This window comes from Littorina saxatilis, linkage group LG3 (assembly GCF_037325665.1).
Source record: "Littorina saxatilis isolate snail1 linkage group LG3, US_GU_Lsax_2.0, whole genome shotgun sequence".
NCBI lineage: Eukaryota > Metazoa > Mollusca > Gastropoda > Littorinimorpha > Littorinidae > Littorina > Littorina saxatilis.
This window is the reverse complement of record NC_090247.1, coordinates 5,377,255-5,393,170: the sequence shown is the minus strand read 5'-3', so window position 1 is coordinate 5,393,170 and position 15,916 is coordinate 5,377,255. Positions and strand designations below refer to the sequence as shown.

Genomic DNA, 15,916 nt, shown 5'->3' with positions numbered 1-15,916 from the left:
GAGATTTCAAAGTGTACCTGCAATATGAAATATGCAAGGCTATAGTCTTCTGAGAGAGCCCGAGTCCGTTGAATTTGGTTTGTTTATCCGCCAAGCGTGTTAGGTATTGAATATTTATTTTCCATTGAATATACCCTTTGTTATTTTGCAGCGACGGTGTCAAGTAGAATATTCAATGTCACAATCTCGCGTCGATTTCTTTTAGGGGGGAGGGGGGGGGGGGGGGGGGGCTGCGATTTTTGGCCACTTGTCATAACAATGCTGTTCATGCAGTGGAATTTTCTTGGCAAGTGAGATAATGGTGAAGCAAGTTAAGTGTATGTTTGCAACTTGACATCGTGAGATATTATTGCTCGGGTGTAATCTATTTCAATATTTGACGGTAGAACAGATCTAGACCAAGTCTGTGCGATTCTCTTTCGTGATAATACCAGTTTTGAAGCGTAATAGTAGCTGCAGGAGTTGTGGACAAGGGTGAAAAAACTGAATGCACTTTGGAAAAAATAGTTACACTGTGCATGTACAACAATCCATACTACTGATCTGATCAATTCCACAGACATCACGACTAACCTTGTCTGTCTCTTTGCTGGTCTGTTTCTGTAGTTTTTTACATTTAGTCAAGTTTTGACTAAATGTTTTAACATGGAGGGGGAATCGAAACGAGGGTCGTGGTGTATGTGTGTGTGTGCGTGCGTGCGTGCGTGCGTGTGTGTAGAGTGATTTAGACCAAACTACTGGACCGATCTTTATGACATTTGAACGTTTTTTTCGTTTTTTTGATAAATGTCTTTGATGACGTCATATCCGGTTTTTCGTGAAAGTTGAGGCGGCACTGTCACGCTCTCATTTTTCAACCAAATTGGTTGGAATTTTCGTCAAGTAGTCTTCGACGAAGCCAGGACTTCGGTATTGCATTTCAGCTTGGTGGCTTAAAAATTAATTAATGACTTTGGTCATTAAAACTCGGAAAATTGTAAAAAAAAAAATATTTATTTTATAAAACGATTCAAATTTACGATCATCTTATTCTCCATCATTTTCTGATTCCAAAAACATATAAATATGTTATATTTAGATTAAAAACAAGCTCTGAAAATTAAAAATATAAAAATTATTGTCAAAATTAAATTGTTGAAATCAATTTAAAAACACTTTCATCTTATTCCTTGTCGGTTCCTGATTCCAAAAACATATAAATATGATATGTTTGGATTAAAAACACGCTCAGGAAGTTAAAACGAAGAGAGGTACAGAAAAGCGTGCTAACCTTCTCAGCGCAACTACTAAACCGCTCTTCTTGTCAATTTCACTGCCTTTGCCATGAGCGGTGGACTGACGATGCTACGAGTATACGGTCTTGCTGAAAAATTGCATTGCGTTCCGTTTCATTCTGTGAGTTCGACAGCTACTTGACTAAATGTTGTATTTTCGCCTTACGCGACTTGTTTTTCTGTCTGTTCTTTCTGTCTGTCTAACTGCCTGCGTGGCCCATCCCTTCTCAGTCTCTCCCTCACTCTCTTTGCATTTCTGTATGTATGACTGTCTTTCTGTCTGCCTGACTGTCTGCCTGTCTGTCTGTCTGTCTGTCTGTCTCTCTCTCTCTGTCTGTCTCTCTCTCTCTGTCTCTGTCTGTCCGTCTGTCTGTCTGTCTGTCTGTCTGTCTGTCTGTCTCTGTCTCTCTGTCTCTCTGTCTCTCTGTCTCTCTGTCTCTGTCTCTCTTTCTCTCTTTCTCTCTGTGTCTCTGTCTGTGTCTGTGTCTCTCTCTCTCTCTCTCTCTCTCTCTCTCTCTCTCTCTCTCTCTCTCTCTCTCTCTCTCTCTCTCTCTCTCTCTCGTAGATCAACGAATGATTACATGAATGAATCAATGAATCAATGAATGAATCAATGAATGAATGAATCAATCAATCATTCAATCAATCAATCAACCATTCAATCGTTACAAAGAAAACCCCTTGCAGTCTAATTGATTCGACACCTTTCGTTCGACAATACCGCTTGATCCACACTCAAGAACGCTCTTTGCGTTTCTTTGACACGATCACGCAAACGAATTGAAGTGAAGAAATCACAGATACATCAGTCAAACGGCAATATCCTGAGGATTTTGTCAGGTGGATGTGTGAAAGGGGTACAAATCCACCCTAGATAAGACACGCACGTTAGCGATAATTTGATTGATTGGTGTGGAAGTGCATGTATTGCTGTGCTGTACTACTGGGAAGGCCAATTCTACTTTTTGGTACATTCATTGTCGTATGGAACGGGTCTAGTATTTTAATTTCTTGAGAGAAACATTGCTATTTCTGTGTGTATGAGTATGCTCTCTCTCTCTCTCTCTCTCTCTCTCTCTCTCTCTCTCTCTCTCTCTCTCTCTCTCTCTCTCTCACACACACACACACACACGCACACACACACACGCGCGCGCGCGCGCACACACACGCGCGCGCGCGCGCACACACACGCGCACACACACACACACACACACAGATATATATATATACACACGCACACACACACACACACTCTCTCTCTCCCCCCCTCCCCCCCCCCCCTCTCCCCCCTTTCTTTCTCTTTCTCGTGACTGTTAAGGCCGATGTGAGAGGAAGGGGAAGTAATCCACATTTGCACAGTCGTAAACCACGGCGGAATCAAAGGCCTTGCAAAGGCCAAGGATTTATTGTGGACGTCGCAGTTCTTACTATGCTAATATCATGGGTCTATTTCGAGTGCACGAAACGGGAGTGAATATTGTCACTCTGAAGCCTTCGAAGCCTACGAGATATAATTATACAAGTAGTGATCGCTTGTAAAGTAAAAGGTTAAAGGTGCTGTACGTGTTGGAGTCATACGTCTAAGTGGAAGAATGATCTTATCCCGTGTAAAAACCTGAACATGTATGTGATGCTGTACATGATTGCTTACAAGGGAAGGTGTTGTCTGCAATATCTTCACGGGTCCGCAAGACTGTTTGGTGCCCTTTTGGAGGATATGATAAAAAGTTTGGTCGTCGAATTTGTCATCTTTTCCGTGTGAGAAAACAGACGCAAAAAGAGTAAATCTATGGATAAATGGAGAAACCGTTATCATATCCCTCTTAAAAGAAAAACAATATAGTTTTCTTCATGTAGCAACATTTTATTGTACGGTCAAAGTATTTTTAAGGGACCTAAAAATACCGGTGTAACACGAGAAAATTACTCCCACGAGATTTTTACTCCGGAGTAAACATTTCGTACGAAAAAGTTACTCCCTTTACGAAAAAAGCACTCCCCCATTGCACGAGAAAATTACTCCCCAAGACAGGTGAGTTCCGAGTAAACATTTCGTACAAAAATGTTACTCCCCTGACGAATAAATAACGAATAAATTACTTCACCCCAACACGAGCAATTTAACTTCCCATGCCAGGTGTACGAAATTTTTACTCCCTTGTCCCCTGTTAGTCTTGGTGGTGGAAGGGGTGGAAGGAGGGTAGCGCGACATTCGTGTGCGCGAGATCACTTATTGGCATTATCCCTTCGCCCGTATCCCATTTTTGCGTACGAGATTTTTACTGGAAGTAAAAAAAAAAATGGGGAGTAAAAATTTCGTGGAGGGAGTAATTTTTTCGTGCCTTGGGGAGTTCTTTTCTCGTACGAAAAGTGTACTCAGAGTAAGAATTTCGTACGAAATATTTACTCCGGAGTAAATTTTTCGTGGAGTAAAAATTTCGTGTTACACCGGCATTCAAATTCTAGAGTCTGATGTCAAGAAAGGGGAAAAAAATTGCATCGACCGGGAATCGAACCCGGGTCACCCGCGTGGCAGGCGAGTATTCTACCACTAGACCACCGATGCGTTATGTACACATGTACTCACACACAAAATAAAGGGGGCCCAGTTTGACGACAGTTACCTCTACCTTTCTCCCTTAATTTATTTGCATATATGTAAAACTAAAAAAAAGTGGCCTAGAACAGTATTGTCCACCGCGTGAATCAAGGAAGGCCTAGGTGCGTGCAAAGAGCATACTTCCCTTTGGACATATACCAACAATCAGCAATGGCGTTTTGTTTTACAAGATACAAGATACAAGATACAAGATACAGACACAAGATACAGACACAAGATACAAGATACAGATTCAGATACAGATACAAGATACAGATACAAGATACAAGATACAAGATACAAGATACAAGATACAAGATACAAGATACAAGATACAAAATACAAAATACAAGATACAAAATACAAGATACAAGATACAAGATACAAGATACAAGATACAAGATACAAAATACAAGATACAAGATACAAAATACAAGATACAAAATACAAAATACAAGATACAAGATACAAAATACAAGATACAAGATACAAGATACAAGATACAAGATACAAGATACAAGAAGTTTTATTGTCCTCATCAATACAAGGAAATTTAGCATGTGTGTGGCAAGACATGATACACTGATACATAGACATTTACAAAACACAACTGAAGTTCAATATCAGCACACCCTTACGCAACATACCCACTTGTTTTAGTCAATCTATCGGTTTGAAACTAATTATCAACACTGAGAACCAGTCTTTCTGTACAGATTAGGATTTGTTTGTTTGTTTGTTTGTTTGTTTTGTTTGTTTGTTGGTTGGTTGGTTTGTTGGTTGGTTGGTTGGCTGGTTGGTTGTTTTTGTGTGTGTGCTGCATTTATAGGTGTCATTCAATCAGTTAAGACGTCATGTTCCCACTCTGAAAGAAATGAGCCAGACCACTGTAATTTTGTTTTGCTTTGTCGTGCATATGTCCAAATGGACAGTTCTGTGGTGCTGCGCATGATTGCATGATTGTATTCAACGTCTTCGGAGGTCAGCACGACAGCTTGGGGCATATTGGGGGGGATATGATCAAAAGGTTTGGCTGTACTGTTTGTCATGTGAAAACAAAGACGTAAAAAGAGGGAATCTATGGATAAATGGGAAAAACGCCATCATCCCCCTCTTAAAAGAAAATCAGTAAAGTTTCATTCGGTAGCAACATTTCAATAGACGGTTTAAAATCTTTTTATTGTGGAAAAAAGATCGGTAGATCAGTTTTGTTGTCTGATGTCAAGAGAGGAGAAACAAAAATCTTGCATCGACCGGGAATCGAACCCGGGTCACCCGCGTGGCAGGCGAGTATTCTACCACTAGACCACCGATGCGATGAATGAGGAGTCACTTTCACGCAAAATGAAAGGGCCCCGTTTGATGACAGCTACCTCTTCCTTTCTCCCTCAAAGCCCCCCCCCTCCCCCTCCTCCCCCTTTTAGCATCCCTATAATTATATATGTCACTCCGTCGCTCCGACCACATTTCCCCTCACCTGTTCACTGTTGGATCCCATCACAGGTTGACAGATCGCACGACATGTGTTATATTCACACCTGTTATTTTGTTCCTTTTCTGATAATGATATTTATGTACGTAATAAGTGTTCCCAGCAGTATATTTTGTTAAAAAGAAGATTATTTGCATATATGTGAAACAAAAAAAGTGGCTTAGAACAGTTGTCGTGTGCTTAGATCATCATCCCCTTAGACATATACCAACAATCATCAATGTCCGCTTTCTGTGCAGATTAGGATTTTTTTGTTTGTTTGTTTGTATGTTTGTATGTTTGTATGTTTGTTTGTGGGTTGGTTGGTTGGTTGATTGGTTGGTTGGCTGGTTGATTGGTTGTTTGTGTGTGTGTGTGTGTGTGTGTGTTGTGTAGTGTTTGTGTTTGTTTTGTTGTGGTGTGTTGTGTTGTGTTGTGTCGTGTTGGTTGTTGGTGTGGTGTGGTGTGGTGTGGTGTGGTGTGGTGTGATGTGGGTGTGGTGTGGTGTGGTTTGGTGTGGTGTGTTGTGTTGTGGTGTGGTGTGGTGGGGTGGGGTGTTGTGTTGTGTTGTGTTGTGGTGTGTGTGTGTGTGTGTGTGGGTGTGTGCGTGTGTGTGGGTGTGTGTGTGTGGGTGTGTGTGTGTGTGTGTGTGTGATTGTGTGTGTGTGTTGCATTTATTTCACAGACTGACATATATAGGTGTTAGTCAGTTAGTTACGACGTCATTTTCCCACTCTGAAAGAAAGCAGCAAGATCACTGTAATTTTGTTTTGCTTTGTCGTGCATATGTCCAAATGGACAGTTCTGTGGTGCTGCGCATGATTGCTTACAAGGGAAGGGGGTGTCTTCAACGTCTTCAGAGGTCAGCACGACAGCTTGGGGCATATTGGGGCATATTGGGGGGGGATATGATCAAAAGGTTTGGCGGTCCTGTTTGTCATGTGAAAAGAAAGACGTAAAAAGAGTGAATGTATGAATAAATGGGAAAACCGCCATCATCCCCCTCTAAAAAGAAAATCAGTAAAGTTTCTTTCGGTAGCAACATTTCAATAGACGGTTTAAAGTATTTTTATGGTGAAAAAAAGACAGGTAGTTCAGTTTTGTTGTCTGATGTTAAGAGAGGAGAAACAAAAAACTTGCATCGACCGGGAATCGAACCCGGGTCACCCGCGTGGCAGGCGAGTATTCTACCACTAGACCACCGATGCCTTAAGTGTAAGGTTACTTTCACGCAAAATGTAGGGGCCCAATTTGACGACAGCTTTCTACCTTTCTCGCTCAAAGCCCCCCCCCCCCCCCCCTCTCTCTTAACGTCACTGTTTATGTCACTCCCTCGCACCGACCACATCTTCCCTCACCCCTCACCTGTTGGATCCCATCACAGTTTGACAGATCGCACATGCGTTTTATTCACACCTGTCATTTTGTTACTTTACTGCTAATGATATCTGTTTACGTAATAAGTGTTCTGTGCTGTATTTAAAAAAAAGAAAAGTTTATTTGCATATAATGTGAAACCAAAAAAAGTGGCTTAGAACAGTTGTCGTGTGCTTAGATCATCATCCCCCTTGGACATAATTATACCAACAATCATCAATGGCCGCTTTCTGTGCAGATTAGGATTTGTTTGTTTGTTTGTTTGTTTGTTTGTGGGTTGGTTGGTTGATTGATTGGTTGATTGATTGGTTGGTTGGTTGATTGATTGGTTGGTTGGCTGGTTGGTTGTTTGTGTGTGTGTATGCTGCATTTATTTCGCAGACTGACATAGGTGTCATTCAGTCAGTTGCAAAGTCATGTTCCCACTCTGAAAGAAATGAGCCAGACCACTGTAATTTTGTTTTGTTTTGTTTTGTTTTGTTTTGCATATGTTCAAATGGACAGATTTGTGATGCTGTGCATGATTGCTTACAAGGGAAAGGGGTGTCTTCAACGTCTTCAGATGTCTGCACGACTGTTTGGGGCATATTGGGGGATATGATAGAAAGGTTTGGCAGTCCTGTTTGTCATGTAAAAACAAAGATGTAAAAGAGTGAGTCTATGGATACATGGGGAAAACGCTATCATGACCCTCTTGAAGAAAATCCGTGAAATTGCTTTCGGTAGCAACATTTCAGTAGACGGTCAAAGTCTTTTTATGGTGAAAAAAAGACAGGTAGTTCAGTTTTGTTGTCTGATGTTAAGAGAGGAGAAACAAAAAACTTGCATCGACCGGGAATCGAACCCGGGTCACCCGCGTGGCAGGCGAGTATTCTACCACTAGACCACCGATGCGATGAATGAGGAGTCACTTTTATGTTTCTACTTACGTATTTATTTACTTATTCAGCCAGTTATTTATTACATTATTTTGGCATTATCCAAAAGTCTGAAAAATATTTTACATAAATAAAAAGCAAATAAGCCTACAAAACCGCTCCACTCCAACTATATTTCGCGTACACTATGGCAACAACCCCAACAAAATCTTTACTTCCATCCCCATTTTGAAATATCGCAACAACAGACTTCCAGATCTATAACACGATCATATGTGTTCTCTGTTTGCATGTCTGTCCGTCCCCCCATAAAGCGTTTCAACTCTACCTGTCCCAAGATAGGCCAATTGGTTCTAAGAGGACGTTAAAACTAATTATCATCAACTGTACATCTTACACCATCATATATCCACCAAACGCCAGTGGGCACATCTTCCTCCGTGTATTAGCCTTGCCTAACCCTGTTGGGTCCTGTAACACATTGGCAACTGTCAAGTCTATATTCTTTAGACACTGTAATGAGATTTTTCAAAAGTGTAATTCTATACAAATGTGAAGATAATTAAACACATGGATTATGCGGTCATCCATCGAAAAAAAGCTGTAGGAATCTCAAATGGATAAAATTTTCTTTGGTTTACCTTTTAGATTTTCTGAACGTTTCCTTTTTTGTGTGAAAAAGGAATTAAATTGTGTGTGTGTCTGTGAAAAAATCCCTACTTTAAAATTTAAGTAAAATCAAGGTCATGTTATTATAGATAAACGCACACCCACGCACACACACACACATACGCGCGCAGGCACACATACACACACACACACACACACACACACAGTCTCGATTCTGGTATTTCTGAAAACATTCAGTCATAACTTGACTAAACGGAGAAGAGAAATTAGAAAAGAGGGTATGCTGCATGGCGCGGCTTGGGACATTATACCTTTGGCACGAGTTTAAAACGGTTTGAGCTTTCACTTTTCAGCAGAATGTAACTCAGAGAAGCACCGCATTAATCCAAAACTAATTAATTAATCACCTTGCTTATTATAAGCCAACACAATCGAGCATTGTAGCCACATAAATAACACAACAAATCAAAAACACACAAAATTTGCATCGACCGGGAATCGAACCCGGGTCACCCGCGTGGCAGGCGAGTATTCTACCACTAGACCACCGATGCGCTGATGGCCAATTGACTTTTACTCAAAATATCGGTGCTCAGATATACGACAGACGCCAGCTACGTCCAAACCCTTCGTAAATCTTGTACCATCATAATTATATCCACCAAGCGCCAGCGGGCATATCTTCCTTCGTGTGCATAATTATTAGCCTTGCCTGTTGGGTCCCGTAATGCTTTAGCTTTGGCAAATGTGAAGTCTGTATTTTTTAGATACTCTAATGGGGAGGGAGGAGGGGGAGGGGGGATCAGCCGGTGAGATTTGGTACAGTACTTGGATAAGATCTCTGCAAGCAGGTGCGTGTGAACTTAAACACCGGGGGGGGGGGGGGGGGGGGGGGGTAATCACGACAACTTGTAATAAAGAACTACTGCTGGAAATATGAAAACAGTTGACAAAATGACGGCTGCATAGAAGACCATTGTTGTACCTACAATACGTAACGGAACCCAAAAGGCGAGAAAAGATTGACAAGACATGCCAACCGGTTGGTCGTAGTGGACGTAGGGGAGGGGGCATATTTCTAGGGAGGGCGGAGGGAATAGATGTAGCATTAATTAAATTAGGCGCCTTCATTTTACGTGAAAGTTCACTCGGACTTCAACCCATCCAGCGTGTATTATTCTGTGAGATGATTAATTTACACAACATAAACCGAGAGATTATTGACGACATTTAGAAGGGTACACAAATATATTTAGCTATATAAAGAGCTATATTAGTGTACTTTTTTTTAATCCCATTCAATTACACTAAGTACGTATGCAAATGCAATTATAGATCAAAATATGACAGGTGTGAATACTACGTAATGTTGTGCAATATGTTCACATGTGACGAGACCCAACGCGTGAGGACTGTGACAACTTGTAGCGCTTTTCATGTCAGCGTCCGACGGACAACGATCACGCGCGCTATCTCACCAGACTATCTCAACTTGCAAAACCTCTTGTCACGCATTCAGAAATTACAGAATGGAAAAAAGGTTATTCATGTAAGGACTCATTTGGTTTTGAACGACATGAACTTGACTTCACATAAAGTTTGAAGAAGGTGTATTTTTCTAACACAAAAGAATAACATTCCATTTTTACGAAAGAAAGAAACTATTCAGAAAAATGACAAGGAGAGGAAAATAAGGTGTCACCCAGATCCTTACTGTTGAACAGTGCAGTAAACTCCGGTGAATGAACGCGCAAAGCCATGTTTGTATATATATATACATTGGTATATATCTGCAAGTAAACTTTTGAAGAAGTCCAATAATCGAACATCAATAGCGTACAGAAATGTTAATAACATTTGACAATAATGACAGGTTTTTTATTATTTATTTGGTGTTTAACGTCGTTTTCAACCATCCAAGGTTATATCGCGACGGGGAAAGGGGGGAGATGGGATAGAGCCACTTGTCAATTGTTTCTTGTTCACAAAAGCACTAATCAAAAATTTGTTCCAGGGGCTTGCAACGTAGTACAATATATTACCTTACTGGGAGAATGCAAGTTTCCAGTACAAAGGACTTAACATTTCTTACATACTGCTTGACTAAAATCTTGACAGAAATTGACTATATTCTATACAAGAAACACTTAACAAGATGACAGGTGTGAATAAAGCGCATGTTGTGCCAACTGTCAGTAGGTCACGGAATCCAACCAGGTGAGGTGAGATGTGGCAGGGAGGAATATGCGCCCACCGGCCGATCGGAGCGAGAAAAAGTCACGAATAGGGAAAGTGGAGGGGAAGACGGGACGGCGTAGGGGGGGGGGGGGGGGGGGGGGAGTAGAGTGAGGGAGTTATAGGTAGACGTCGTCAAATTGAGCACCTTTATATTGTGTGAAAGTAATACATCTTTCAGCGCATCGGTGGTCTAGTGGTAGAATACTCGCCTGCCACGCGGGTGACCCGGGTTCGATTCCCGGTCGATGCACAGTTTTTTTTCGAAAACCTGGCATCTAAATCTAACTTTTGTGCTTGTTGTTTTTGTAACTACACCATCAAGATAACAACACTAAACTTTTGGTACTTGTGGTACATATTATGCCCGGTTTTTAGTGAGATTGGATTTCTGCCAACGTGTTCTCTGAATTGTCATACCTAACAAGGTATGCATTTTGCTTTGACAAAATTAATTTTGGTAGCGACATCAATACACCGATTAACAGTTCCCCCGCCATTTTAGATTCGCACTTCGGCTGGTAACAGGCGGAACCTCGCGGCAAGATCACACGAAAAAGGAGAAAAAAACGTGCATTGGTCCCAAATAGCTAGCATGTCGCTTTGGTTACAGTTCGTGTACGTGTACGTCGTGCATTCTATACGGTAAAAAGACAATGGTAACAGGCGCATCCTCACGGCAAGATCACAGGAGTTGTCTCGCGTTATCACCCCAGAAGCGCTCATTCAAAGTATCCCGGAATAAATTTAGACTAATATTGGCTAAACTTTAAAAAAAACATTTAAAAAAATTAAAAATGTGCATCGACCGGGAATCGAACCCGGGTCACCCGCGTGGCAGGCGAGTATTCTACCACTAGACCACCGATGCGCTGATTGATAACTGACCATTACATATAATGAATGCGCCCAATTTGACGAGAGCTACCTAAAACCTCTACCTTCCTCCATCAACCCTCCTTCGCCCCCTCCCCCTCCACCCCTCCATATCTGTCACTCCCCCTCTCCAACCAACACAGGGCAACTTCTTCCTCCTGGCCACATCTTCCCTCACGCGTTGACTGCGACGACTTGTAGCGCTTTTCATGTCAGCGTCCGACGAACAACGATCGCGCGCGCAGTGAAATCTGTAGAGCCTTGCAAAGTCACTACTTTTGGTGTGCCTTCCACAGCACAGTCTGATAGTGCAATACTGTTGTTTGCCGAATATTCTTTTGTGTGTGTCTTTTTGTATTGGTTTGTTTGTTCGCCGTTTCAGTTTCGATCAGATTCCTTCTTTATCAGTTATTTCGGTACTGTGTTGGTTCATTGAAATGTTCGTAAAATCGCCGTTTCTCAACGTTTTTGCAACCGTTAAAAAAACAAAAACTCATCTGCAGCTTTACTTGCGTTTAAGAAGGCCAAGCCAAAAGTAGTGACTATGTAAGGTTCTATTTTTGCAGCTCGCACTCGTCCGACGTCCGACGTCCGACGTCCGACGTCATAATTTGAAAAGCGGCGGTGTAACGACTGTTATGAAAAAGAAAAAGATTTTCCGGTACACAACAGTGTTGAAGTAACTGTGCAATGGAAGGCACACCATAAGTAGTGACTCTGCTAGGCTAGAGCTACGGATTTTCCTGCGCACGCGATCGTTGTTCGTCGGACGCTGACATGAAAAGCGACACAAGTTGTCGCAGTCCTCACGCGTTGGGTCTCGTACATGTCATATGAGCAGATTGCACAACATTACGTTGTATTCACACCTGTCATATTTTGATCTGTAATTCCATTTGCAAAAGTATTTCGTGATTTCGAATGGGATTTAAAAAAGTATACTATTATAGCTCTTTATAGCTAAATATATTTGTGTACCCTTCTAAATGTCGTCAATAATCTCTCGGTTTATATAGTGTAAATCGATCATCTCACAAAATGATTCACGCCGGATGCGTTGAAGTCCGAGTAACTTTCACGTAAAATGAAGGCGCCTGATTTAACCAATGCTACGAAGGGCAGAGGGGGTGAGGATGGGATTAGCAGGGTTGGGAGGGAACTGTCGTCTGTCGTATATCCGAGCACCGATGTTTTGAGTAAAAGTCAATTAGCCCTCAGCGCATCGGTGGTCTAGTGGTAGAATACTCGCCTGCCACGCGGGTGACCCGGGTTCGATTCCCGGTCGATGCAAGTATTTTGTTTTTGTTTTGTTTTGTTATTTATGTGGCTACACTGCTCGATTGTGTTGGCTTATAATAAGCAAGGTGATTAATTAATTAGTTTTGGATTAATGCGGTGCTTCTCTGAGTTACATTCTGCTGAAAAGTGAAAGCTCAAACCGTTTTAAACTCGTGCCAAATTTGTGTTAAGGTATATTGGCATACGGATTACATCGGGCACACAACCACATATAAGGTATAATGTTCCAAGCCGCGCCATGCAGCACACCCTCTCTTTTCTATAATTTCTCGTCTCTATTTCGTCAAGTTTTGACTGAATGTTTTCAGAAATACCAGAATCCAGACTAGGGTGTGTAATCTTTCACTCAACGCATCGGTGGTCTAGTGGTAGAATGCTCGCCTGCCACGCGGGTGACCCGGGTTCGATTCCCGGTCGATGCAAGATTTTTGTTACTCCTCTCTTGACATCAGACAACAAAACTGATCTACCGGTCTTTTTTGCACAATAAAAATATTTTAAACAGTCTATTGAAATGTTGCTACCGAAAGCAACTTGACTGATTTTCTTTTAAGAGGGGGGATGATGGCGTTTTTCCCATTTATTCATAGATTCCCTCTTGTTACGTCTTTCTTTTCACATGACAATCAGGACTGCCAAACCTTTTTATCATATCCCCCAATATGCCCCAAACAGTCGTGCTGACCTCTGAAGACGTTGAAGACACCCCTTTCCCTTATAAGCAATCATGCACAGCATCACAAATTTGTCCATTTGAACATATGCAAAACAAAACAAAACAAAATTACAATGGTCTTGCAAGAACTGACAACTACCGTTTCTTTTTTCACAATAAAAAGACTTTAACCGTCTATTGAAATGTTGCTACCGAAAGCAACTTTACTGATTTTCTTTTAAGAGGTTACAGTAGCGGGCAATGTAGCTTGCGGATTACGTTAACCCTTGGTGACCGGCATTTGAAAGGTCATAAAGGTCCCTAAGATATACAACATAACAAAACAACAACAAAAGACTATAACAACAATTGAGAAGAAACCACATACCGAGAGGCCAGATATTTTCTGTCACTCGCCAGATTTTAAAGGGATACAAGATACCGAGAGAACAAAAGAACGTGGTGTATCTTGTTTGTCGACTCTGAAGGCAGACAGGTCGAAGATCTTGTGAATGTTTGGTTTTGTCTACAATCAATCGCTCTGTAAACTTTGCTTTTCTTGTGCGTGTGCGTGTGTGTGTGTGTGTGTGTGTGTGTGTCAGTGTGTGTGTGTGTGTTTGTGTGCGTGTGTGTGTGTGCGTGTGTGTGTGCGTGTGTGTGTGCGTGTGTGTGTGTGTGTGTGTGTGTGTGTGTGTGTGTGTGTGTGTGTGTGTGTGTTTGTGTGTGTGTGTGTGTGCGTGCGTGCGTGCGTGTGTGTGTGCGTGCGTGTGTGTGTGTGCTTTTTGGGGCTGGGTAGTAGGAAGAGATAGCTGTCATCAACTGGGCTCGTCCATTAAAGGCAGAGTAAGCCTCCCGTAAACCATCACAGATACGGTCAGGCTTTTACACACAGTACAAACACCCTTTCATTTAAACACTCACCGATTGAGAACATCCTAGGTGCCCTCCGTAAAGAGCGAACAATTTTCAAAGAATTTATTTTTGCGTGGTTTATCTTACCCCTGAGCCATCGTGAACACGTGTGATCCAGTTTCCCTTTTTCTCAATGTAGTCGTCAGTTAGTCATTTGAATGCGACTCGATGTGAGCTTATTTACAATAGCACGTTTTTGTGCACGAAACAAACGGCTGTGGTTCACAAGAACTCTAGCGATGGCTTTTGACTGTTGAGAGGAACGGCGATATGCACTGATAAACCGTCGTCTGCTACGACCCTTGCGTGACGATGCTTCCGGGCTTTTCTTTTTTCAAACTTTCACAACTTCGAATTGTACTGATCTTGTCTTGATGAAAAAAGAATTATTTTATGATTAAAGAATGTTTGTGTAACATGCTGTCAATTTAGTATTTAGATTTTAAAAGTTAGGTCTAGCGCAAAAACGCACCACGGTCCAAAAACATTTTGATAATCATCGATCCACGGCTATCGCCAGTTTACATCGATAGAATGAGACCCGAAGGGAAGTAACTCATGTTTGACCTGAGTTCAGGATGGGTCCAAAAAGTGTTCGCCGAGACAATCTGCAAAATTAATTCTTTAAAAATTGCTCGCTCTTTACGTAGGGCACCTAGGATGTTCCCGTTTGGTGAGCGTTCAAATGGAAGGGTGTTTGTACTGTGTGTAAAAGCCTGACAGTATCTGTAATGGTTTACGGGAGGCTTACTGTCCGGGCGTGATTTCCGGTATCATAACAGCCGTCCAGCACCAAAACGAGGCGCCATTGCTGTAGAAGACCAAGTCCACAAAAAAAAATTCTTTGAAAATTTCTCACGCTCGACAGAAAGCAGCCAGGATGTTCCCGTTCGGTGAGCGTTCAAATGGAAGTATGCTTGTACTGTATGTAGACGCTAGGGGAGCTCTGTGATGGTTTAGGGGAGGCTAACTGTGCCTTTAAGCTTGAAAGTAAAACCGTAATCAGCGCATCGGTGGTCTAGTGATAGAATGCTCGCCTGCCACGCGGGTGACCCGGGTTCGATTCCCGGTCGATGCAACATTTTTATTACACTTTTACATTAAAGAGATACTATTTATTTGATCGTTGGGAAGGGGGGGGGGGGGGGGTGATTCCACCGTTCCTCAATCTGGACGAATACGGCACGATTTTATCGAATACGAGCCACACGTATGGTAATGACGTAAATCAAAGTGAGTGAAAGCACTTCAGGGCGCTGCTTCTCCAAATGGCGCGCTCTATGACGCGGCCGCCTAGTAACAAGCGTCACGTACACAATCCAGGAAAGTGCCTCAGTGGAAGTAACCCATCTCAAACCTCACAAAGACTGCTCTTTCTTTGCCTGTTCTTTTTTTCTCTCGGTATCTTGTATCCCTTTAAAATCTGGCAAAATGACGGCTGGGGAAAAGTGGCTGTCACAGGAAGATGGAGTGACATACATGTATATAGGGAGGATGGTGGAAGTTGGGGGAATAAGGGGGGGGGGGGGGGGCTATTTGGAAGTAGATAGATTTAGCAGTCATCAAGCTGGCCGCCTTCAAATTTCTTGTAAATAATAAATCATACAGCGCATCGGTGGTCTAGTGGTAGAATACTCGCCTGCCACGCGGGTGACCCGGGTTCGATTCCCGGTCGATGCATATTTTTGTCTATCCCTTGAAATAACTTAA

At 42.1% G+C, this 15,916-nt stretch overlaps 1 protein-coding gene and 11 non-coding genes across 14 annotated transcripts in view; 5 read left to right on the top strand and 7 right to left on the bottom strand.

The window, feature by feature from the left end:
* LOC138961438 (serine-rich adhesin for platelets-like) overlaps positions 1–15,916 on the bottom strand; it is a 101,840-nt gene that overhangs the window by 59,816 nt on the left and 26,108 nt on the right. The gene's annotated exons all lie outside the window — the stretch shown is intronic.
* Positions 3,770–3,840, bottom strand: Trnag-gcc (transfer RNA glycine (anticodon GCC)). The gene has a single exon. It is a non-coding gene; the product is annotated as a tRNA-Gly (tRNA).
* On the bottom strand, positions 5,119–5,189 carry Trnag-gcc (transfer RNA glycine (anticodon GCC)). The gene has a single exon. It is a non-coding gene; the product is annotated as a tRNA-Gly (tRNA).
* Trnag-gcc (transfer RNA glycine (anticodon GCC)) lies at positions 6,482–6,552 on the bottom strand. The gene has a single exon. It is a non-coding gene; the product is annotated as a tRNA-Gly (tRNA).
* Positions 7,545–7,615, bottom strand: Trnag-gcc (transfer RNA glycine (anticodon GCC)). The gene has a single exon. It is a non-coding gene; the product is annotated as a tRNA-Gly (tRNA).
* Positions 8,713–8,783, bottom strand: Trnag-gcc (transfer RNA glycine (anticodon GCC)). The gene has a single exon. It is a non-coding gene; the product is annotated as a tRNA-Gly (tRNA).
* Positions 10,647–10,717, top strand: Trnag-gcc (transfer RNA glycine (anticodon GCC)). Its single transcript has one exon. It is a non-coding gene; the product is annotated as a tRNA-Gly (tRNA).
* Positions 11,265–11,335, bottom strand: Trnag-gcc (transfer RNA glycine (anticodon GCC)). The gene has a single exon. It is a non-coding gene; the product is annotated as a tRNA-Gly (tRNA).
* On the top strand, positions 12,560–12,630 carry Trnag-gcc (transfer RNA glycine (anticodon GCC)). Its single transcript has one exon. It is a non-coding gene; the product is annotated as a tRNA-Gly (tRNA).
* Positions 12,991–13,061, top strand: Trnag-gcc (transfer RNA glycine (anticodon GCC)). Its single transcript has one exon. It is a non-coding gene; the product is annotated as a tRNA-Gly (tRNA).
* Trnag-gcc (transfer RNA glycine (anticodon GCC)) lies at positions 15,214–15,284 on the top strand. Its single transcript has one exon. It is a non-coding gene; the product is annotated as a tRNA-Gly (tRNA).
* Trnag-gcc (transfer RNA glycine (anticodon GCC)) lies at positions 15,816–15,886 on the top strand. Its single transcript has one exon. It is a non-coding gene; the product is annotated as a tRNA-Gly (tRNA).